The 26184-nt window shown below is 36.9% G+C and overlaps 1 long non-coding RNA gene across 1 annotated transcript in view; it reads right to left on the minus strand.

The window, feature by feature from the left end:
• LOC141350131 (uncharacterized) overlaps positions 1-26184 on the minus strand; it is a 79480-nt gene that overhangs the window by 17414 nt on the left and 35882 nt on the right. The window contains exon 2 of the long non-coding RNA XR_012358130.1: positions 1336-1384. This is a non-coding gene — a long non-coding RNA (uncharacterized lncRNA). The remainder of the gene's footprint in view (positions 1-1335; positions 1385-26184) is intronic.

Consider the following 26184-nt stretch of genomic DNA (forward strand, 5'->3'; position numbering starts at 1 on the left):
CAAATCTCGTACACTGTTGAGACTGGCCACTGTAATATCAGTATCAGGTAAGGAACTCTAAATGCGTGAAACAAACACTTCCACCTCTGAGAATACAACACTGAAACTCAAACGTCATTTGGAAAACTAATCCTGTCCTAATAGTGCTTATGACTATAATCATGGCGAGAACTGGTTAATTTACACACAAGTTAATCCACAGAAGTTGATCAATACACACTAAAGGGGAAATCTGACAGATCTAATTCACCTAACCTGCATGTTTTTGGCCTGTAGGAGGAAAACAATGTACCTGGAGTAAACCCATGCTGACACATGGAGAACATGCAAACTTTTCACAAGAAAACGCCAGGGCTCAAACCGGGGACCTGAGCCAAAGCACTATAAGCATTGTTTTTATTCACATCAAATTATATATGGCATCTGGCCTAAGTTCAACCAAAAGTACAAAACAAATCCCATCATGCTAAAACTAATGTCCATTTATGCACACAGATGCTTTAATTCAAAGTGAGTCACAGAGCATTCAACCTAAACACTTTTTTTATCAGTACGCGTGTTCCCTGGGATTAAACCCCTGATCTTTGTGTTGCTAATGCATTGCTCTACCATACAGGATTACATCTGATGAATTGCATTTGTGGTAACACTTAAAACATCTAAGTTAAACCCACCCGCAAAAGTGCATGTTACAGCTAAGCAAGTTAAAACCTAAAAAGCAACCTAGCAGTGGCAAGCCGTGCCCGCAGACGACCCGAAGTACAGCGCAGCTACAAACACATTGTGTGCTGTGCGCTGGCAGCATGTTTGTTTACACATAGACTGAGATAATTAGGCAGAAGTAATGAGCGAGCTACGATGACAGCCGCGGAAACCAGATCCCGCTGCTGTACGTGCTCCTCCGCCCCGCCTGAGCAACTGCGGCGCTGGCCTGTCACGTCTATTTTTGCCCACCGGCTGCTGAGGAACTTCTGGCGCCGGCCCCTGGGAGCCTCAGTGTTAGAGCTGACGGGGCCGGTGTGGTTATTTGCCCCTCTGCAACCTCCCACCACCCCTCGCCTCCTGAGAACTGAACCAAACTCTACGCAGGGCAGGTCAAGCGCCGGACAGCAGCGGCTGACATGAGAAATGCATATGGCACATAACCTGTCCGTGACGTCTCCAGAGACTTTCATCATTACTGGGAAACGAATGGACGTAACGACAGATCGGCCTTTATTACAGGTGTAACCTAGCTTTCCAAACGATATTCCCACTGTGCAGAGATTTGCGTACTTGTGTTGCAATCCCAAGTGTGATGTGCTGTGTGCCAGAACAGACACATTGCGTACATACCGCGGTCTGCATAGCCCCTAACTTGTCCAACATCGGTCTCTGGGGTCATCTGCAAACAAAATGCCAGATCCTTTTAAATTCCACAATTCAGAAATAAAGTGTAGTGTTTTTTTGCATACGTTTAACTTTCATTAAAATCTCTAGTAATTTCAAATTAATTAATTTTAAGTTGAAATATGTAAGGAATAATTGACTACGGGCCGTTGAATTATAAGAAAATAATGCACACCCAAGGTGGTAATGCAGGTGTGCATTATTTTCAAATAATTCAAAGAACCGGGGTCAATTATTCCGCTTATACCACGGTTACCAAAAATATTGCTCTGGTGCCTATTTTTAAGACATTTTAAAGGTTAGGCATGCGGTTATTGAAAAATAATCAACACCCATGGAACATTTCTCAGCCAATTAGAATACAGCATTTAGTAGGTCCATGGTATAATTAGTAACAACTATAAAGTGTACTAAACAGGGTTCATGTAAGTAAACACTGATCACCTAAACATTGAATTCAAAAATTATAATTTACAACAAAACAACATTAATAATATAAGAGCTTAAACCTCTATGACATTTTATTAAGAAATATTTAAGCAATCAAAGTTCTTATCAGTTTTTATTCTGTGAAAAAGCTTAAATAATCAAAATATTCACGCACAAGGGATTATGTATATTCCTTTTAACATGTATTTTTAATTTTAAGTTCATTTCACTTCACTTGAATGTTTTAGTTGAATGGATTTTATACGCTTAAAAGTTAAATAAGCCAAGATTTTTTTAAGTGTATGTGCAAAACACAAAATATTAAGTGATGTTTAATTCATTGTTTAAATACACTGTAAAAAATACTTTGGTGCCTTAAAATGTTTTGTTGAATCAACTCGAATTTACAAGTCATTTCAACTTACTATTATTTATCTTGACTATGGATGAGTTATTTTAACTACAGGTTAGTTGTTATAACTTATAAAATTAAGTTGACTTTTCTCAACTATATTTTATAAGTTGTGACAACTTGTCTCTGTTGACATGACTTGTAAATCTAAGATGATTTAAATATTTTTTACAGTGTGGGTTAACAGTGTAAACTGAGTGTGTAACTCGTCTTGTACTATTTAAAAAAGCAGATGTAAACTATGCAGCAAGTTATTACTTTTCAAAACAAACAGCCAGCAAAACATTCCCACACTGTAAAACACTATACTTAAGGCAACCAGTAATCAACTTGCCTTTACAAGTCATTTCAACTTACTTTGAATGTGCATGGTAACCATAAACAACATCCGAGCATTAAATCTTGCAATGGCTTTCAAAAGAATCATGAAAGTCTGACTTTTTTCATGTTTAAGTGCTCTAATTTGGTCCCCAGTGCTTCTATAAACCTAGAAAATGGGAAAAAGATCAAGCCAGTAACTTTTTGGGAAACCATTCTCTGCAAGCATGTGAAAAAAATAAGTAATTGAAATTTGGCGCCCCTTGTGATGTCAGAAGGGTATAATACTGCACCTTAACCTTGCCAATTTTAACAAGCTAAAATAAATTATCTATTTGAGCTAAAACTTCACATATGTACTTTGGGGACACCAAAGATTTATTAATATACATCTTTAAAAAAGTATTGTGAAATGTCCCCTTTACTGTACACTTTTACAAAATTACAGTATTACTGGGTATTAATGGCAACTAGCTGCCATTAACTTACTGTAGATTTTACAATTATGTTATTAACTGGCAACAGTTTGTTCAAAGTTAAATAAACATGAAACATTTTCAGCTGCATAATTACAGCAAATTTCACTCAATGGTGAATCAATATATTTCTGCGGTCTAAAAAAATGCTGGGATGTTTCAACCCATGGTTAGCTAAAATATTGACAAACCCAACTGCTAGATTACATTAACCTACAGTAGAAAAAATGTCCATATTTGAACCAACCACAGGTAGAAACAAACCAGCATTTTTAGAGTATGCTGTTTAAATTACCCTGTACACCATATAACCAAACAACTTAACCAAAAGTGGTTTGTCTATGGCATCATGTAGTTGCCATATTAGCCAAACTACATACTGTAATTTAAATGCACCAAACACAAGCAAAGCATGTTCAGGCTGAGAAAATGCAAATGATATTATTGACAGAAGATTTCAGCTAATCAATTATCAGTCACGTATCTCTCTGTAATCATTAGCAGCCTGCAAACCTAAACCCGCTAGCGTCTGGCCATGTTGCAGTTCCCGGAGACGGTGGGAGATGACACCTCGGGTTTTCAAAAGGCAGACGCTAACATTCGAGCGGGCCGAGGTACTCGGGGGGGCGGCCACCGCTGACCTCCAAATGGTATTCATTCCTTGCCGGTCTTGTGTGCGAAACATTTCTGTTGACACCCAGCAATGTGCCGTTGATGAGTTAATCTAGCAGCTGAGTGTGTCCTTTACCTAAGAGGTCCTCCGCTTGTTCTCTTGCTCTCTTTTATCATTCTGTGCCTTCATCATCAAGGACACGAACGAAAATATGTGTCATTTAAAACTTTTATGAACTTCTGATTCATGTTACTCTTGCGGACCTTGTGGCCTTGAGTCTATCGCAGGTCATATAACAGTGTCACGGAGTAAACGCTGAGTGGGGGGAAACTATAAAAGGTTCGGGCATGGCTGTCTCAGCTAAGTGGGACAATTTAGATACCTTGTAAAAAACACATCAAAAAGGCACCCGAGATGAATGGGCTAAACCATTGTCATTGTGGACCCCTAATGTCTTGATGGATGGAGATTGGCAGTCGAGCCGAATCGAATGATGGATCAAGCATATCAGAACCCACAGCTGCATGTGTGTGTGTGTGTGTGTTTCATTCCTGTTAGACTGGTATAAAGCAGAATTAGTGCTGGCTATTACTTCAGCATTTCTGGATTCCGACCTGGGTGTGCATTAACTCGAGACACTAAAAATAGACTCAGCGTGTGTTCTGCTATGAATGTGAAATCAATCCCTGCTATCATTCCTGTATTGTTTGGCTCAAGCCTATACAGAATTAGAGCTCACGTCAATACCTCTCTCTACTTTTCCAAGTAAATATGATTTAACCGAGAATGTCTATATGAATTGTTTTTTTTTTAATGCAAATTAAAGACATAAATGGAGATCATATATTTAGCAATATTTTCCGAAATAGCACAGCATACAGTAGGTGCATTTTTTAAATGTTGCATGATACTGCCCGACTTAAAAATCAACAAATGCACAGCGCTAATCTAAACGAACAGTTTGACAGTTAACCGTAAGTGACACCCTTTGTGGCATAACAGGGATTAGCACAGAACATAATTTTAACTCATCTCGCGCCATAAATGTCTGGGCCTGGTGATAAAACTTAATGCAAACACAGTATAGCCACAAATATTATACTTGTTAACATGAGACTAATGTGATGGAATTACTAACAGTACTAACATTGTCTGGGTAAAGTCCATCCAACTTTTTAGGTCACTATAAGGGTGACATCATGCCCAAATTGTATCCACCTAAAACAGAAATGAATTATTTAAACATCATTACAGGTCAAATAATAAAGGCCTATAATTTTTCTTTATAAAATGCAAAGACTTTAACAACAGTATGAGCTAAATATGTTCGCATATAACGTCTCCTGACATTATTATAACAAGGTTATATTTTCACAGATTGTTCTGAATAGTGGTCGATCGATATGTTTTTTTTTTTTTAATGGCCGATGCCCGATACCAATATTAAAGGGCACCAATGATCCGATTAACGATTTTATATTTCCTTTGGTGTGTAAGTGTGTATTAGTTCATGTTAACGTAATGCAAAAGGTACAAATCCCAATGTAAACGATGACGCGAGTTATCGTCTCCAATTTAAATCTCTTTTCTTGGACTACAACAAAACACGGATTGTAGGCAACAGTTTACTTCCTGGGATTGGTGATGTAGACAAGACCGACATTATCATAATTCCTCACGCTTCGGCATTAGCCTGTAAGTTAACTTCTGTTAGCATTGCATTGTGAGCGAATCTTTCAAACGTAGTAAGGAGCATCACATTTTCGGCTGACGTCAGGGGCACTTTTTTGATTTGTTCCAAGTCAGTCTTTTTCCTTTTTTAAAATCTGGAGCTACAAAAATGTACGGTTTGTGGAAAATAATGTTTTTTGAACCATAAACAATGCAAACACACTGTATTATACCAAATACACAAAATAACGTTGTTTTTAGCAATAAAATAGTTGCCCTTTAAGAAAGCACTATGGCCAATATAAGGCACAAATATAATTACAGTAAACGAGAGACACACTGAAAATTGGTGAAACTTAATAAATATTTGAAATGTATAATATTTATAAATAAACACCTTTAAAGTAAAGTACTTATTTACAAGACATTATTAATGTGGATCTGACATCTCACGGTTCTGTTTGAACAAAACTTTTCTGCACACCATAGTGTCCAACATAACATCATGTTAAAAAGTGAATAATGATTAGGGCTATCACGATTATGTAATTGCGGTTAATTGTCTAACAAATATTAATTGCCTGTTTTATTGCTTTGACATTTAATTCTCATAATTTTTTGTTGTTCATGAAATAATATCCAGCATTGTTGCGATTATTTAAATTAAATCTTTCACAATGTTTACCTGGCAGAAAATATTAATACACAACATTTAATTATTTAATAAATATCTGTCAATCTATCTTTTTCATAATGAAATAAACACAATAAAGTTTCTGAAAAATACCTGAAAATAAAAATGCAATCAAAATAAACTGACTATACCAGAATGAGCCTCAAATAGTAGCTAATCCTACTACTGTCATATTAGAACTGGACCACATGTCAATTCTTTGCAGATCCTTTAGAATAGCATTCTTCACTTTTCTAAATTTGAAATTGCTGGTTAAGGAGTGCCATCTACTGTCTGGTTTATACAGGCGCTGCAGCTCCCCCTTGTGTTTTTTAGAGAGATCTGCAATCATTGCGGTGATCTGAAATCATCACAATGAGGTCAATGAATCAGGGTGAGACGATTATTTAATCATTGTGACAGCCCTAATAATGATTGGTAATTTTACTGTCTGTCAGACTTTGCTTTACATCCGAGTGTCTTTTCATTACAAACAACAAATATATATGAAGAGTTTGGTTCCAAAACGTGATAAACGGCATAAAAAAAATTGTTACTATTATATCAGGTCAGTATTTTAAAGTAAATTCTTAATTTTACGCAAAATGCAATATCTGCTGTGTTATTCTGTCATCTTTTCTCCCTTTATTCCAAAAAACGCCACTCCCCCTTTTCTTCAGAATGCAATAAATCCGCTCAACAAATCACAGCGCACCATTTCACACATTGTAAACAAACAATGGCGGTGCGTTTAGTACACACAGAATCCCAGTTTTCCTCATTTACTTTGTACTTCGTGATCAACAAACAAACAAAAACAAAATAATACTTTGATGACATTGATAAACCTGTGGTGGTTTTCTGTGACGGGAAAGAAATGTAATCAACATCTAATAATTTACGTGAGAGGTACTCGGGAGCCGGGTGCCTGTTCTCCCGATAGCTTGAAGCTTTTGTCTTGCTAACACATTGACGCCAGAGGATCTTATGAAAAACTTTACATTATTTTACTCAAAGTCAACGAAAATCGAGCAGGACCAAAACATTTTACAGCTGATCGCTGTGAAAAATGTTGAGCAACGACGTCCCAAGTATAACCGCAGCAATTACAGTGTTCTTAATATCACAAAGTAAGTGTTTTGGTTAATGCCATTAATGTTCAGTCAACTAAATGAATATGTCATGGCAAAGATGAATGCACATTTATATATTGATTCAATAGATTTATAGCATTTTGGAAAAAACTTGTAATGGATTTATTGCATTTTGTGGAAAAAAATATTTGTTTTTATAATAAATCTTTGAAAATCAAGTTATGGATTTGAATTTTTTATGTTTTTATAACCTAAAGATGCTAAACTGTAAAAAAAATCAGTAGAAATTACAATGGTATTGCAGCTGGGTTGCCGGCAAATTACCGTAGATTTAAATTTATGTTATTTACTGGCAAGAATTTGTTCAAAGTTGAATACATTTTAAATATTAACAAGTCTTTATCTTTACAGAATAAAACTATACAATAACAGCCTCATGCAAAGCATTCTGGGAACCAGAAAAAAATATTCAAACTTTTTCTGTTTTTTGCTTCAGATTTTGTTTCCCAGATTGTTTTGCTTGATGCTGTTTTTCTAGTTTTTTTTTCTGTAAAGACAAAGACTTGTAAATGTTTAATGTTCATTTAACTTTGAACAAAATGTTGCCAGTAATAATATAAATTTAAATCTATGGTAAGTTACCGGCAACCCAGCTGCAAATTTCTACGGATTTTTTTACAGTGTATGTGAAAGTTTGTAACAGAAAATAGTGGTTTTCATTTTGTCACTTTCTTGGTATAGAAATTAGTCAAAATGGATTAATTGCGTTATATAACAGATAGTTTTACTGGCTGCTTGAAAAGCTTTATTGTCTGATGGCAATAATAATAAAAAAAAAATCCAAATATCGACCGCTATATCAGCCATTGCAATATCACTAATTTTGGTGAAAACAAATATTTTAGCTGGGTTTTACACACTGGGTTACAAATAATTAAGTAAAAATATTTTTGTGGTAATTTAAATAATTGCTAACCTGTACTAATTCATTTAAAAACAGTGTCTACTTTATAACAGCCTGCTCTTATTGTTTTTTATAAGATACCTATGAAGCTCCTTAAATTAAGAGGAGAATCCTTGCCTAGTAAAAAAAAACAGCTCATGTCTCTATTAACATCCAGGCACATGCCTTCGGTAGTGAAAATCCTCTAAAGTAAGACATGTGGTATGCTCCAAATGTTTGAGCTCTCATTTCTGCACTGTGGGAAAGTCCAAATCCCTCTCAGCAGGGGTGCGCCATAGATTACCGCTGAACTAGATCTATACAGTAAAGATAGATGGAATTACAGTGATATCCCCGCTAAGTGCTTTGAATGTTCTCTTTGATGCACAAACGGCCCGTGTAATGTGCTACAGGGAGTTGTAGTCGAAACTAAAGGCAAAAATGTGGCCGGTGTGAGAACACTGTTTATTTGTTTACACTTTCGAGCCATAAAGCAGGTTGTTAACAAGATATACGGCAGCGTTTGCTTTGAATATCTAAGTGTTTGTATTAGGTGAGAAAAGGCACAGCTCAATAGTGTTTATGTCATCTTGAAGACAGAGGACCCGAGCTTTAAACTATGTCCTATCTGTTTGGTGTGAGCCTGTCAACACAAAGATAACTCTGACTGATTAAAGATAATACTCCAACTGTTTCCCGACAAAACTTTTATACAAACCTATAAATTAAACAATGTATGCATTCAAAACATTACCACAAACAAATGCAATAACCTAGACTTTTATAAAAAAAAAATAGAATGAGCCAATAATAATGTAATCAATAATAGATTAATAATAAAATAAAATTAAACATTTAAAAAAAAATCTAATTCCAAACTTAAACTTTATACAACATTATAAAATAGGCTGAAGTGTGAGGTGGGAAATGAAGGACTGCTATGAAGATACTATATCAACCTCATTACGGTGCGTGACCATTCATTTCCTCTATAATGAACTCATATCATTCAACTGTGTCACTGATGCTGGGCCAGGAAGTTCGGTCTAACACCTTTGGGTCATTAAGCAAATCCCTCAGTGAGCGAGAAATAGAGAGACCAAAGCCCTGCTGAGCAAGAAATCCATCAAATAGCAGGGGATTATGGGAGAAATTGTGTGATTGTCAGCAGCTGATCTAATAAATGAAATGCAGCAGCACTGCCCCACCCAACAGTCCTATTTCCCAACATATTCAATAAACATTTAACAAACAGACAGAGAAAAGACAGACTTAAAATTAAGTATATAATGTAAACTATACTGTGTTACTATAACTACATAATACATTATATAATTTGTCTCACTCCTGGTTCAACAATGCAAAATTCATAATTACAGCCAAATGCAACAGTGGAGAGAAATATTGATTCTAGTACGAGACATATTGCCAAATTCGAAGCACGAGCCGCCCCAGTAACTACAGATTAAAGTTCAGCTTGTTCATAATTAAATGGATATTGATTTTTATGTAATAAAAATGTGACCATCAAGCTGAAAAATATAGGTATTGACATCCCGGTTGCCATGGTAACGGTCTAATACCTTTTTAATAAAAATGGAATTAACCTCAAATTGACTTTAATATGGCTGCTTTCCTAGAAATTGTCAATTTCGTTTCAAACATATTTTTGGGGATTCACGGCTTGGTGGTTAGAGAGTCGGGCTTGTAACCCAAAGGTCGTCAGATCAATTCCCGTGACCTTGAGCAAGGCACCATTCCCCCAGTTGCTCCCCAGTGTTATAGCTGCCCACTGCTCCATGTGTGTGTGTGTGTGTGTGTGTGTGTGTGTGTGTGTGTGTGTTCACTTCTCACTACACTTTAAAGGATTAGTCCATTTTCTTAAAAGAAAAATCCAGATAATTTACTCACCACCTTGTGATTCAAAATGTTGATGTCTTTCTTTGTTCAGTCGAGAAGAAATTATGTTTTTTGAGGAAAACATTGCAGGATTTTTCTCATTTTAATGGACTTTAATAGAGCCCAACATTTAATACTTAACTCAACGAGTTTCAAATGACTATAAACAATCCCAAACGAGGCATAAGGCTCTTATCTAGCAAAACGATTGTCATTTTTGACAACAAAAACAAAAAATATACACTTTTAAAGCACAACTTCTCGTCATGTAGATCCGGTCGTGATGCGCCAGCTGACCCCACGCAATAAGTCATGACGTCAAGAGGTCACAGAGGACGAACGCGAAACTCCGCCCCAGTGTTTACAAGTGTGTTGGAAGAGGACCGTTCCGACGTTGTTGTATGTCAACTGATACTAATTAATATCTTTGTGGCAGTTTAATGTTTAAAATGGTCCGCAAATGTGCGTTTTATATATGTAACACGTGACCTCCCTATGTCACTACGCATTTACGTGAGGTCGCGCTGGACCGGACCTAGACGAAAAGTTGTGGTTTAAAACTGCATATTTTTTATTTTTATTGTCAAAAATGACAATTGTTTAGCTAGATAAGACCCTTATGCCTCGTTTGGGATTGTATAGTCCTTTGAAACTCCGTTGAAAAAAAACTGTTAAGTGTTGAGTTAAGTATTAAATGTTGGTGTCTATTAAAGTCCATTAAAATGAGAAAAATCCTGCAATGTTTTCCTCAAAAAACATAATTTCTTCTGGACTGAACAAAGAAAGACATCAACATTTTGGATGACATGGTGGGGAGTAAATTATCTGGATTTTTCTTTTAAGAAAATTGAATATTCCTTTAAGAAAGTGTGTGGGGGTTCTGTCTTGTCTTGTGTTAAGGTCTTTTATTTTGAAGTCATAGTATTCATGTTCATGTCTTTTATTTTTTATATTGCTCATAGTTGTATCTAGTTTCCCTATTCTCTGATGTGTCATGTTCTGATTGGTTCCTTGTCTGTATATATAGCCCTCATGTTTCCATTGTCTTTGTCAAGTCTTGTCTTGTTCATCTGTATGTCTTTCTGTTTGGTGAGTTCATGCCATGCCGTGCTTTTGTTTAGTTTTATTCATGTCAAGTTTAGTTTTTTGTTTGTTTCTTTTAATAAAGCTGCACTTGGCTTCTAAATTGCTCGCCTCTCAGTGGACTACATTACAATGTGCTATTTTTTTACACATTGTTTTGTGTTATGCTATTTAAAACATTGTGTGTTCAGGAACAATACAAGATGTGTTAAAACAACACAAAAAGTGTCAGATATGTCTCTAGTTAAGGACAACACATTAAACGCAGAGGTCAGAGCTACCATAAAGTGTCCATTATGCACTTTTACTAATATTTTGAAAATCCAGCCCAGTCTCACAAAATTATGTACCTGTAGTCAATTTTTTTATGCTTTTTCATGATACTGTCACGAATTTCCGTGTTGTTTTTCGTAATCGTATAATGAATTTCTGTTTACGTGTCATTGTCACGTATTGGTTACTCAACTCTTTTTCCTATTTTCTTACTATTGTCGCATTGGTTTAGGGTTAGCATTACACAAAACCCAACTCTAACCTTAACGCCAGGCGACAATGGTTTAAAAAAAAAAAAATCAGAAAAAATATTATAAACCAATACTTAAAGTGACATTCTAACGCAAACACCAAATCTAACCCTAAACCAAAGCAAAAGTAGGAAAAAGCAGTTGAGTAACCAATACGTGACAATGAAACGTAAACAGAAATCACAAAAAACACAACAAAAATCTTTAAAGCACTGATGTATGTTCATTTTGATTCAGAGATAAAACACAGCTTAGGTCTAAACCAAAGAGCCACAACAGTGTTTGATGATAAATTATGTTAATAATGTTTGAATAATTATGTAGTCTTTGAGATAAAGGCTAAAAATTTACAAACTAGCAAGCAAATTGACAACATTTTGAATTATTTTTTATATCCATCAGTGATTAGGGTTGTTGTCACAAATCACAGTCCATCCCAAAAATATATTAAAGTAGTGGTTCTTCTTAAACTGCGGGGCGGGCATGAGATGGTGTCGGGGGACATAAAATTAACAATAAAATTAAATAATTTAACAAATTCTGTGTAATCACACCTCAGAATAATATAACTACTGTACCAAACAAACCGCATTGTAGGCTCGTCTATTCGCTGAAAAAACTAACTTTTTGGTTTAGTAAATGTTTTTTAAAGATTTACCCCTAATAATTTTTACATAGATGGGAAAATCTAGCTCTCAATAAATTTTAAAAAGTAAAATTATAAATAAATACACAATTAATTAATTCATGTACAAAATGAACTTTTTTGGATTAATTTTCTTGTATTATTTAAATGTTTTATAACCTAAAAAAAGTAAATATTAATCAAAAACTTTAGCGCGTCAATGTCTGGTTGATGTGGTAAGAAATACCCATCATCCCTTGTGCCTGAATATTGTGATTATTTAAACTTCATCACAAAATAAAAACAGATAGGAACTTTAACTGCTTAAATATTTGTTAATAAAATGTCACAGAGGTTTAAGCTCTTATATTATTAATAGGGCTGTCAATCGATTAAAAATTTTAATCTAATTAATGACATACTCTGTGATTAACTAATCTAAATTAATCGCATACATAATTTTTGCTGTGAAAGTATTAAATATTTCAATTTAAATGAATCAGTGAATAATCAGCATGTTCGATAACTTTTTTATTATTATTTTCACTGTGTATAATGGCCATAACAATCAACAAAATGACATACAGTAATTTGTTAAGGAAATAAATAAAAAAGTGCTTCAGGAAGATTATTTAACAAAAGTTTAATAGTGCAGTATCAATTGCAGGGCTTTTTTGTGCAATTGAACATAAACCTTAAATAAAAAATCAGCCCCTTTACCTTTGGTATTACGGGACGTGCTAGGTCGTACCTCCGGATTAACATTAACTCCTGGATGCTTTGCACTGATGTGATACTTTAGAGTGGACGATGATATGCAAATCCCTTGCTGCAGACATTGCAGACGACTTTATTTTTTATTATCACTTCCATCAGGTCGTTTTTTTATAAGTAAATGTTCCAATCTATGATCTAGTCACCAGCCAGCGAGTCTCCCTTCTTCATTTTATAGTCGAATGGTGGCTAGAACCTTTCCAGGTTCAAAGGTCAATACGGAATGGATTAATCTGCGTTAAATTTTTTAATGCGTTATTTTTTCTCAGATTAATTAATCGAAATTAATGCGTTATTTTGACAGCCCTAATTATTAATGTTGTTTTGTTGTAAATGACAATTTTGTGAAGTCACCGTTTAGGTGATCAGTGCAAATGAGAAGCACAGCATTAAAGAAACACTATAGAAACACAGACACATGCATAAAGACACATGTTAAAACATGAAACACGCTTGTTAAGCACGAGTGAACAAAAGGTCGCTCATACAGCTGGTTATTAAGGTGTGTGCGTGCGTGTGTGTCGGACTCTGGTCTGATGCCATCTGGCTCTGACGTTCTCCGGAGACTGGAACAATGCCATCACCTTACTTCCATCGGGCCGGTAATGCCAGTTTCTATTTCTACAGACAGAGCAAATGGCTGGGAGCAGACTTCACACAGTGGCATTAGCTCAAGCCAGGAACAGGTTGTGTTCATTGTCTGGCACAAGACAAGGGCTATTTAGAATGTAAGGTGAAAAACTAAGAGAAGCTATTTCTGCAAACAGGAAGTCCAGTGAGCTTTTGAGGGACTGTGAATTGTTTGACTGGCTTCAAACTATTCTCTATATTTTTATCTATTTATTTTTAAATGAAATAAATAGATAAATAATTATACCTTGAATGCATTGTAGGTTGCTTTGGATGAAATCGTCTGCCAAATCGTCTTGCCTTTAAACATTAAATCCGTGGGCCAATGTCATTTACCTGCTATATGATTTTGATTATTTATTTATTTAACCAAAAATTAAATATTCAAGTAAAAAATAATAATGTATATTTATAATAAAGTGATGTACACTGTCAGAAAAATAGCCCGTACTGTAATGGTCCTGGGGCAGTACCCTTTCTGCAATTTTCTAAAAAAAAACATTCTTTGTAAATTATCAACCCATTCTCACTTCCCAAGGCGTCAAAATCTGAAGCATGTTCAAACGCCTTCAGCATCAGTATGAAGAAGCTAAGGGTGCCCCTATGCGTCACTATATCGACGAAATGGGAACTCCGTTGCTTTCATGCTAATCCCTCAGCGTCGGATATAGACGAAAGGGAATCCCGGAAGGTGATGCCGTCACGTTATGCGATGATCGGCAGGATCTTGCCGCTTCTGGACGGTAACTACTAAATTTTTGTTCCAAATTTTCGCTTGGGGTTGGGGTTAGAACGACTTTCTGTTACATAAAATTACATCCTAACCCAAACCCAACTCTAACCCTAACCCCAAGCGACAATGGTTTAAAAATCAGAAGACAAAAAGTAAAAACCAATACAGACATCCTAACCCAAACTCTAACTCTAACCCCAAGCAACAGTGGCTTAAAAATCAGAAGACAAAAAGTATAAACAAACTGACATCCAAACCCCAAGTCTAACACCAAGTGACAATGGTTTAAAAATTGGAAAAAAATTGAGTAGCCACCATCCAGAAGCGGCACGATCCCGCCAATCGTCGCACAACGCGACGGCACCACCCTCCGGGATTCCCTTTCGTCTATATCCGACGCTGAGGGATTAGCATGAAAGCAACGGAGTTCCCATTTCGTCAATATAGTGACGCATAGGGGCACCCTTCGCGTCTTCATACTGAATTACTGATTTTGACGCCTTGGGAAGTGAGAATGTGTTGAAATTATGAGTCCTTTAAAAGTGAAAGTATTTTTTTAAGTTAAGTTTTTAATTATAAGGTATATATAACTTCCATGCGCAGAAATTGTTTAAATATGGTTAACCATGGTCTTATGATAACATGCATACAATAAACAACCAGTGGCGGCTCGTCACTGCTCATCCAAGGGGTGCAAATTCAAAATATGTGTTCAGAGTGTCATGTGTGTTGCTCGTGTTTTCAAACTATGTGTTTGTTGCGTCATGTGAACCATGTGGATCACGTGTTTTGTCAAAATAAGTGCCTGTAAGTGCCTTTTTTATCATTAACCCGCGGGCACCAGGTAGCCCGCACAGAGTCTGTGAGGTGCCCGCCAAAGCACATTCTATTAATAGTCTCAACTGTAATATTTATTCATTACATTTTTTTTATATTAGCTTGGCTTGGTTTATGTATGTTAAAATTTTACACAATACTAAAACATATAAACAAGTCAAATAAAATAAAATAAACAAGTAAAACAAAAAAGTTTTAAGTAGACTATATCAAAAAGTAGCCCTCCAGATTGTTTTATCCATTGTGGTAGCCCTTGCTCATAAAAAGGTTGGAGACCCCTGCTTTAGACGCTTCTGCAGCACGCACTTATCTTGACAAGACACATGATGCACATAGGATCACTCGACGCGCAAAACACATATTTTGAAATTAATAACACATGACGGGCTACATGTTGTGACGAACTTCGCATCGAGCTCCCTCGAAAAAAGAAGTCACCGGCCGCCACTGTAAACAACACTATTCACTTAATGGGAATATTCCACTTTCATACAAAAATACCAATAACTTACTCATCCCTCATGTCATCCATGTTTATGTCTTTTTTTGTTCAGTTAAGAAGAAATTAAGTTTTTTGAGGAAAACATTCCAGGATTTTCTCAATAGACTTTATTGGACAGTTTACAGTTTACAGTTTTAACACAGCTTCAAAAGAGACAACCGAGGCATAAGGGTCTTATTTAACAAAACGATCGTCATTTTTGCCTTTGCGTATTACGTTATCATCTCGAAAGGTCACCCATTACGTATGCAAAACTACCTCTCAAGTGTTTAACTCATTCGCCCCCAGCCTTTTTGAAAAAAGTTGCCCACCCGCATTTTTGTGATTTTAACAAAAGTTTCACAAAATTCCTTGCAGGAAAAATTATCTTCTATATAAACATGCAAATATATCAAATGAAAGAACACACCCTCTGCTTTCAAACAAACAACAAACAAACAAACAAACAAACAATTAAACCACTGAATTTAACCACTGAAATATGGCTATTGCTCTTCAAAAATACAACATTTTGAGCAAAAAGCTTAAAAAATTGCGTTTTTGTAAAGGAATTTATGTTAGAGATCACACTCAGAATGACTATCAAACATAAGGGCAGTTAAAATAATTCATTAAATCTTTTTAACTTCTGTTTTTGATAAAAGCGGTATTATACTTTCACTTTGAAATTCGTCCAGAAAGGCATATTTGTCAGTTAAATATTAACTCATAATTGATGAGATAACTCGTCAACGGCGGCAAAAGAGTTAAACGTGTGGAGAAAAGGACATTGATGTTCTGACATTGTTGTATGTGGAATGATACCAATTAATGTCTTTGTGTCAGTTTAATGTTGAAAATTGTCCGCAAGTGTATGTTTTGTGACCTTTCAACATGATTACGTAAAACATAAGGTCACGCTGGTGTGCATCACATGGCTTCAAGACGAGAAGTTGTGGTTTAAAAGTACATATTTTTTATTTTTCTTGGCAAAAATGATGATTGTTTCACTAGATGAGACCCTTATGCCTTGGTTGGAATCATTTAGATCCATTTAAAGCTGCATTGAAATTGCTATTTTCAACTGCATTGAAACTGTGAACTGTTGAGGTCCAATAAAGTCTATTATATTGAGAAAAATCCTGGAATGTTTTCTCAAAAAAAAAAAAAAAAAAATCTTCTTGACTGAACAAAGAAAGACATCAACATCTTGGATGACATGGGGGTGAGTAAATTATCAGGATTTATTAATGAAGTGGAGTAATTCTTTAAAGAGCATCTATTTCATTGCTAAAAACAACATTATTTTGTGTATTTGGTATAAGATAATGTGTTCACGTGGTTTATGGTTAAAAAAACACATTGTTTCCACATACCGTACATTTTTGTAGCTCCAGATTTCACTCTCTTCCTAAAACGCACGGATTTGAAAAGCTCTGAGTCCCGGATTGGACAGCTAATCTGTACGTTGTGATTGGCCTGAATACCTCTGACGTCAGCCGGAAATGTGACGCTCCTTACCATGTTTGAAAGATTCGCTCACAATGCAATGCTAACAGGAGTTAAAGGAATATTCAATTTTCTTAAAAGAAAAATCCAGATAATTTACTCACCACCATGTCATCCAAAATGTTGATGTCTTTCTTTGTTCAGTCGAGAAGAAATTATGTTTTTTGAGGAAAACATTGCAGAATTTTTCTCATTTTAATTGACTTTAATAGAGCCCAACATTAAATACTTAACTCAACGGAGCCTCAAAGGACCACAAACAATCACAAACGAGGCACAAGGGTCCTATCCAGCGAAACGATTGTCATCTTTGACAAGAAAAATACAAACACTTTCAAAGCACAACTTCTCGTCTAGATCCAGTCGTGATGCGTCAGCGCGACCCCACGCAATACGTCATGACGTCAAGAGGTCACAGAAGACGAACGCGAAACTCCGCCCCAGTGTTTACAAGTGCGTTGAAAGAGGACCATTCCGACGTTGTTGTATGTCGTATGATACTACAGTAATTAATGTCTTTGTGTCAGTTTATTGTTTACAATTGTCCACAAATGTGCGTTTCATCTATGTAAGACGTGACCTCCCTACGTCACTACGCATTTACGTTAGGTTGCGCTGGACCGGACCTATCGAGAAATTGTGGTTTAAAAGTGTATACTTGTTATTTTTCTTGTCAAAAATAACAATCGTTTCGCTAGATAAGACCCTTATGTCTCGTTTGGGATCATTTATAGTCCTTTGAAACTCTGTTAAGTGTTGAGTTAAGTATTAAATGTTGGGCTCTATTAAAGTCCATTAAAATAAGAAAAATCCTGCAATGTTTTCCTCAAAAAACATAATTTCTTCTCGACTGAACAAAGAAAGACATCAACATTTTGGATGACATGGTGGTGAGTAAATTATCTGGATTTTTCTTTTAAGAAAATGGAATATTCCTTTAACTTACAGGCTGTGAGTCTGAAGCGGGAGGAATTATGATAATGTTGATCTTTTCTACATCACCGACCCCAGGAAGTAAACTGTTGCCTACAATCCGTGTGTTTGTTCTAGTCCAAAAAAAATAAAGATATACGTTGGAGACGATAACTCGCGTCATTGTTTACTTTGGGATATGTACCTTTTGCATATCATAACATGTACTAATACACACTTACACACCAAAGGAAATGTAAAATCGTGAATTGGACAATAGGTGCTCTTTAATGTACATTTTAGGTTTTACTGTGCATGATTCATTTTAAACTATTTTTAAGGTTGTTGTAATTATTACATATATATTTCTACAAAATGAGACACAATTTCCTGTTGTCTTCGACAGCTGCAGCTTAATTTGATCCAAAATACTGCATTAATATGAGTCTGATTGTGATACTTGTTCTGTAGCTAAACAGATGAAACCCAGGGAACAAATACTGATAAAATGCATAGCCTGAATGCACTAAAATAAAGTGTCTGCCAAATGAATGAATGCAACGTAAACGTAATGACTGCATTAATACAGCACACAGACACCCTTGACTCTAAACAGAAGTCGGACCACCTTGGCAGGGCATCGTGCATTGTTTCTCTGTATGGATATTGAGAGTCGTTTCCATGCTGGCATTATGAGACATCTGCTGGGCTACAGAGAGCACCTGTTTCCACAGTGATATGGGCAGGGGCTTTATCACACTCATATGCAGTTGTAGGATGTATTAGTTGCGGGCGATCATGTGCAGAGACAGCCTTCGCCCCTGGGCCTCCACAAACTCTCAAATTCCCTATTAAACAGTAACAAGAGAGGCTTGAACACAGCCATGTGTGTGTGAGCACGTATGTGTTTAGTTGACGGGGATCTTCTACAGGATGTACAGTATATGTGTGCTTACTACAATTTGGTCCTGACACAACTGCTGTTTGTGTGTTGATCATCTGTATGGTATTGGTTGAGGGGCAAACATATCATGTCACGTTAATATCCTATCATACCCCAGCTTAATATGCAAAAAGTCTGAAAAAATAATGTGTATCTGTAGCTTAGCTGGTACAGTGGTTCCCAAACTTTTTCAGTGTGCGGCCCCCCTTGTGTATGGTGCATTCCTTTGCGCCCCCCCCAAAGAAAATTTGTGACAAAAAACTGTTCTAAAACTCAACATTTTAATTAAAAAAATATTACATTATACAAAAAAGTAGTGCTTTTGGTTAGTAGCCTTATTTTTTTAAGTTTAATTACACAGAATTCATGATAAATTAATGTATTTCATAAAATGTCATAAAACTGGGGCCCCCCTGGCACCATCTTGCGGCCCCCAGTTTGAAAACCACTGAGTTAGTAGAGCATTATGCCATCACCGCAAAGATTGTGGGGAACACATAAACTAATAAAAATGTATATGCACACTTTGAATGCTTTGTAAATGTAAACGTCTACCAAATGCATAAAAAATGTGCAAGTGTGCATATGCAGACGTGATCAAAGCAATCCTGATATGCATAACTAAAGTGCGTTCTCGTGTGACTGTGTTGGTAGCGGTCCTTAGTACTCAAGGGGGCGATAAAGTTGCCTTCAAATATTAAACTGGATGTATAATGACTCTGGTAGTTGCTATGAACTTGTCAACATTAAATAACTAAGCTTAAAAATATTATCATCAATCTGTTCCTCCACTTGAACAGATGTTGACCTAAAGAAAGATCTGATTACAGAAGCAGACAAACTCTTGTGCCACTATATACCGCCGACAATTCTAAAAATGAAACTGACCTCGTGAAGCTCTTATGTTCACGCATTCACTCTTTTCACTTCCTGATAAGTGTAAATACTGTAGCAGAAACACTCCTCTGTTCCTAAACATGATCAAACCAGATGCTGAAACAGGTACGTCAGGCTACTTAAACAAACAATGACAGGAACTAGTTATTTTTGCTATTTCCGTTTGGTGCCACCAACTCCCATCATGCACTTCTCCACACAATCGCATTCCTCCTACAGTCACACATACAGCTTAAACATTATTGACTATGCCAACGATCTAATGACGCACGTCATATATTGTAGGAGCCATATACAGTAAGCAGCCACCCGATCTGAGGACATAAAACAACGGAGCGGTCCAGTTATGGAGCTGAACATGGAGGGAGCTCACCGTGTCCATCCGCTTTGACCTCCACTTACAACAAGGCTCAGGTTTTTCACACTTGAAATGAAAACAGAAACATATTTTGGTAAGAGTAGGCTGTGTGCCACCGTGGCTGAATGTACTTTGGATAGATACTACAGCGTTAATAAGGTGCCAGAAAAAAATAACAAGGACAGAGAGCTTATAACTCCAACATTCAAGCAGGCTTACAACATGTGTGTTTAAATGAGAGAGATTGTCACGCTTTACTACATGCAGCACTATAGTATTACTGTAAATATTTAAACACGTGTAACTCTCATTCTTACATAGAAATACAGTCAAGTGTTTCATTCTGAGGAGACAGTAAGATGTAGAAGACTTTTACTACTTTCACAATTGTAAAGTAAATATAGAGATTTTTTTCTTTTTACTAGTGCATTAAGTGCTAATGGAAAAGAGGTTATTGTGCTCCAAATAAAAATGGCTCTTATCTTTCTTTGCATTCAGACTTTATTGTTCATATTTTGGCACCAGCTGGCCAAAGCACCTGCCTTGTAAACATGAGATTTTGGGTTCAAATCCCAGCAGTGCCTAAGCCTTTATTTACACGGCAGGCGTCTACGTCGCACTACGGCTGTGACATAGTTTTGTTCCGTCTTCAAGGTGGTGCCAACTCATGCCAGCAGCATTTCAGGAGCGAAGCAACAGGATTCGCAATAGCACATAATTTGCCATGGTCACGTTGGTATTTGCTAATCACTGTGATCTTTTCCCAGGATCCGCCCTCGCGCCAATCCTTTTGACCGGATGTAAAGAGAGATCGTTTCGAGGAGGGGAGGAGATTTGTGTTTTTGATTAAAGGTTATGAGGGCACATGAATTAAAAAAATAAAAAGGAGGTTCACAGATAAGTAATTTGTAAAAATACAACAATATTAAAAAAATTCAAGTTTTTAATTTCAATTTCATTGTGAGTTTAATTTTTTTCATCACAGATGTTGAAAATTACTGGGATACTCTTAATAGTCCACACTTTAAGTTAGCAAATACACAGAACTAAAAATTAGTGATGGAAAGATCCATCATCAGCATAAAAAGTTAATATTGCATCAGTAAAAAACAGATTAATGTATGTATAATTATTAGTAGATATGCTATACTTTAATTATTTAGAAAGTGACGAATATTTTAAGATTGCTTTCTCCTCTCGAAACTGTTGCTACTTCCTGCAACACTACGAAAACCGAGGTGTGTCATGAAAGTCAGATAAAGCATAAAATGGTGAAATGGAGTTTAAATTCAGTGCTGTAGCTAAAATGCAGAACAGAGTTTAAATTATTAGGGAATTCATCTCTAGTGGAATGGATTTGTCTAATGCTGCGTTCTGCACCAGATGCTCAATTCGCGCCATACGCGTGAACTAGACGCGTGAATGAGGTGGAATCGCGTCTACTGCGCTGCGCTAAACGCCTCATTCGCGCCCCGAGACCTCCAGACGCGCGTCAACGCGTCTTCACATTGAATTAACATTGAAATACCACGCACTTGACGCCTCTACCACGGCTGGTGTAAACGCAGCATTAGGCACTTTGACAAATTAGAGAAAAAGTGAGTGGGTCCAATATCCAATAACATTAGTCTTAAAGTGGTCTTATAATGGTTCAGATGCCCATGTACAAATCCAATGTGTGGAAACTATCTGTATACCCTAAAGGGGGTAACACACAGGAGGCGCAGCTCAGCGCCGTTCTAAAAAACTCGAACACATTCTTTTCTACGAGTATACGCACACCGGCGCCGACAGGTGCAACACTTTAAATGTTTTGTGCTCAACTAGACACAAAATGTGTTGTTTTAACACAACATTTTTAAGCGTGTACCATATTAAATCGCATAGCAGCATATTTTTTCATTGCATCTGACCGCACTGCATCGTAAAGGGGTGAATCGCATCGCATCGGTAGCTGCTTTATCTTTAATGTATCGAATCGTAGGCTATGCATTGAGATGCATATCGCATCGGACTCAGTTATGGAGATGAACATGCCTACTAAAATCTATCTGAATATCTTAGAAATGATCTGGCAACCCCCAATAACACCTTGGCATTGTGTGACTATGACAGCCCCAGTTCCAGTAAGTTACAATAAGAAGCACAAACAATATCAACTACTCAGATGTACAAATGTTGCAAGAGTTTTTACAATACTTTATAATCATTATAATGTCCAGTGAATGAATGGTGGTAGACATAAACAGAAGCATGTAGTTTTATTTCTGGCTCAAGTTTCAAGCACAGAGCTACCAAAAAGGCAAGTTATGGGCCAGACGAAATGAAATATCATAGCTGGGGAGGCGATCAGACCGGTCCTGTCGCCCTCTTTCCCCTGTAATCCGTAAAGGACACAGGCGCTTTGTGGTACAGCAGGGTGTGGAGGCCAGACCAGTTCTCAGTTTTTATGTTTAACTGCATCTCAGATTTCCCCGCTCTCTACACTGAGTCGAAACATGTTATGCTTGGAGATGAGCCACTAACCAGGCCAATAAACCAACATTTAAGTTTTAATGTTGCATGCTTATGTATTCATCTTATGTATTTGGTAGTTCTGCACTGGAAGAGAGAGAGAGAGAGATAAGTATTTTAAGTAAAAGTTTAGTATTTACGTATTTTTTTCTCTAAATCTTTCATTCTCACTCGCTTGCTAAAGTGCTATCTCGTGGGAACGCTGTAGCGTGTTTGGTTGACAAAAAATTTCCCTTGCTGTTTTCAATCTTTACAAAGTCCTGCAGTGGATCTGGCATGGCAGCTGTGTGGAGATTTAGACATCATCATTTAGCAAGTCAGGAAAGACATCAAATCATTTCCTCAAGAGACAGAGAGGAAGAAAGAAAAAGAGAGAGAGAGAGAGAGAGAGAGAGAGAGAGAGAGAGAGAGAGAGAGAGAGAGAGAGCATGCAGGGGCTAAACGTGAAATCTGCTCATCAGCTGCAGTAGGTCAAAGATGGTATCTCTTCCTGACAGTACAATGTCTCCCAAATGTGTATCACGTAATGTTATACTTACTGAATTACACTATTGAGACATTTCTTTTATACTTTCTACCCTTCTGTCACTCTTTTCTAATTTTCAGTTATGTTAATGCATTCTGAAGACGAATGGCAAAATGGATTTTGGTTGTTCTTTTTGTGTGCACAAACATACAGCATGGTGGGATTTACACTTAATTTAGATTTCATGCATTTTTACTGACTGAAAGTCCTCTGACACCCACAGAAGATGTGTTAAATACGTAAATGTATTATTTTATTTCCCTATATAAAACTGTAGTATGCTTCATTAATGAAGGGTATAGTGAATTTGATCTTTTAATTGCACTGTATTAATGCATTAAGCGAGTCACATTAATGAATTTTAAATATATTTCTTAGCAGAAATTAATGCCCACAGTTTGCCTAAAATGAGGGGACGATTTTTTAAAACGTGCCCATGGTTTGCCTAAAATGAGGGGACGGTTTGGTAAAACGTGGGCACGTTTTACCAAACCGCCCCCCTCATTTTAGACAAAGTCTAAATGAGGGGACTATTTGGGAAAACGCGCCCACGGTTTGCCTAAAATGAAGGGACGGGTTGGTAAAACGTGCCCACAATTTACCTAAAATGAGGGGACGGTTTGGTAAAACGTGCCCGAGCTTTGTCTAAAATGAGAGGGTGGTTTGGTAAAACGTGCCCACGATTTACCTAAAATGAGGGGACCAATTGGTAAAACATGCCCACAGTTTGCCTAAAATGAAGGGACGGTTTGGTAAAACGTGCCCACAATTTACCTAAAATGAGGGGACGGTTTGGTAAAACGTGCCCACAGTTTACCTAAAATAAGGGGACGGTTTGGTAAAACGTGCCCACAGTTTACCTAAAATAAGGGGACGGTTTGGTAAAACGTGCCAATGGTTTGCCTAAAATAAGGGGACGGTTTGGTAAAACGTGCCCACAGTTTACCTAAAATAAGGGGACGGTTTGGTAAAACGTGCCCACAGTTTATCTAAAATAAGGGGACGGTTTGGTAAAACGTGCCCACAGTTTACCTAAAATAAGGGGACGGTTTGGTAAAACGTGCCCACAGTTTACCTAAAATAAGGGGACGGTTTGGTAAAACGTGCCAATGGTTTGCCTAAAATAAGGGGACGGTTTGGTAAAACGTGCCCACAGTTTACCTAAAATAAGGGGACGGTTTGGTAAAACGTGCCCACAGTTTATCTAAAATAAGAGGACGGTTTGGTAAAACGTGCCCACAGTTTACCTAAAATAAGGGGACGGTTTGGTAAAACGTGCCCACAGTTTACCTAAAATAAGGGGACGGTTTGGTAAAACGTGCCAATGGTTTGCCTAAAATAAGGGGATGGGTTGGTAAAATGTGCCCACGATTTGTCTAAATGAGGGGACGATTTAGTAAAACGTGTCGGTTTACCTAAAATGAGGGGACAGTTTGGTAAAATGTGCCCATGGTTTGTCTAAAATGAGGGGACGGTTTGGTAAAACGTGTCCATGGTTTGCCTAAAATGAAGGGACAGTTTGGTAAACGTGCCCACGGTTTACCTAAAATGAGGGGACGATTTGGTAAAACATGCCCACGGTTTACCTAAAATGAGGGGACAAATTAATAAAACGTGCCCATGATAAACCTAAAATAAGGGGAACAAATTAATAAAAAGTGCCCACGATTTACTTAACATAAGGGAAGAAATTAATAAAACATTCCCGCGATTTACTTTAAATAACGGGAACGACTTAATAAAAAGCGCCCACGATTTACCTAACATAAGGGAACAAATGAATAAAACATGTCCACGGTTTACCTAAAATGCGGGGACGAATTAGTTAAATGTGCCCACGATTTACCTAAAATTAGGGAACGAATTAATAACACGTGCCCACGATTTACCACAAAGGAACAAATTAATAAAATGTTCCCACAATTTAATAAAACGAGGGAACAAATTCTTAATTTGTTTAAATTTCTTAATTCTCTATTTTTTTCTAATGTCATCTGGGCTCATCAAGCATCATCAAGGAAGTGACAGCAAGACCTTTAAGAAATATATGGAAATAGTTCAAGAGAAAAAAAGAGTTAAGATGCCTATAAATGTTAGACCTAATTTAAAGAATAACATTATATTTACTCATCTCCATTATGTCTACTTATGTCATGTTTTCTAAGAAACCTAAGAAAAAGACTGAAAATAACTTGCAGCATTAGTATTTTTGGTCTTTCCTTTATGAATGATTTTCCTAGTCATTCATTTTTCAGCGTCTTCCTTTGATCATTTTACACGATGAGCAGCAGCAATTCCGAAGGCCGTTTTTTAATCCCCGCCCCGCTCGGCTCAGCGCTGACCACAGAGGGAATGTGAGGCAGCGATGGATCGTCAGAAGGGATTCCAAATCAATTTGTCAGGTCAGACGCTGAAGGCCTGATTGCTGTTTGTTCGATGAAAAAACAGGAACGCTCAGGTGACTGACGTGGCAGCTGTGACTGTTTCACAGGGGGGATTTGGGAGAACATCCCAGCATTGGGCAGCCATTCCCATCCGGAATGCTGGCCCCATACCAGCCATCCATCAGCAGGGATTTCTACTCCCACTTGTTTGGACCCATAGCTTGGGCTCTGTTGGGATATCTTGCTTGCCACTGCCAGATGAGCAAGAGTCAGCTTCAGCTAGCGTTATGTGCCAATATCCAACTTGCGGATGTTATAGAATAATAAAAAATGCTTGGAATGCTCCAAACTCTTAAAAATATGGTTCTTCAATGGGTCTTTGCAGCACCTTACACTCTTAATAACACTGTTAGACTTTTTATTGTATATATGCGGTATGTTGCCAGTGAGTTACTCTAACTGCCCCATTACAGTACCATAACTGTACATGTTTTTTACAGTATGATGCCTTTACAGTAGTTCCATTTTACAGTATAA

The sequence above is a fragment of the Misgurnus anguillicaudatus genome, chromosome 16 (genome assembly GCF_027580225.2).
Source record: "Misgurnus anguillicaudatus chromosome 16, ASM2758022v2, whole genome shotgun sequence".
Taxonomy (NCBI): domain Eukaryota; kingdom Metazoa; phylum Chordata; class Actinopteri; order Cypriniformes; family Cobitidae; genus Misgurnus; species Misgurnus anguillicaudatus.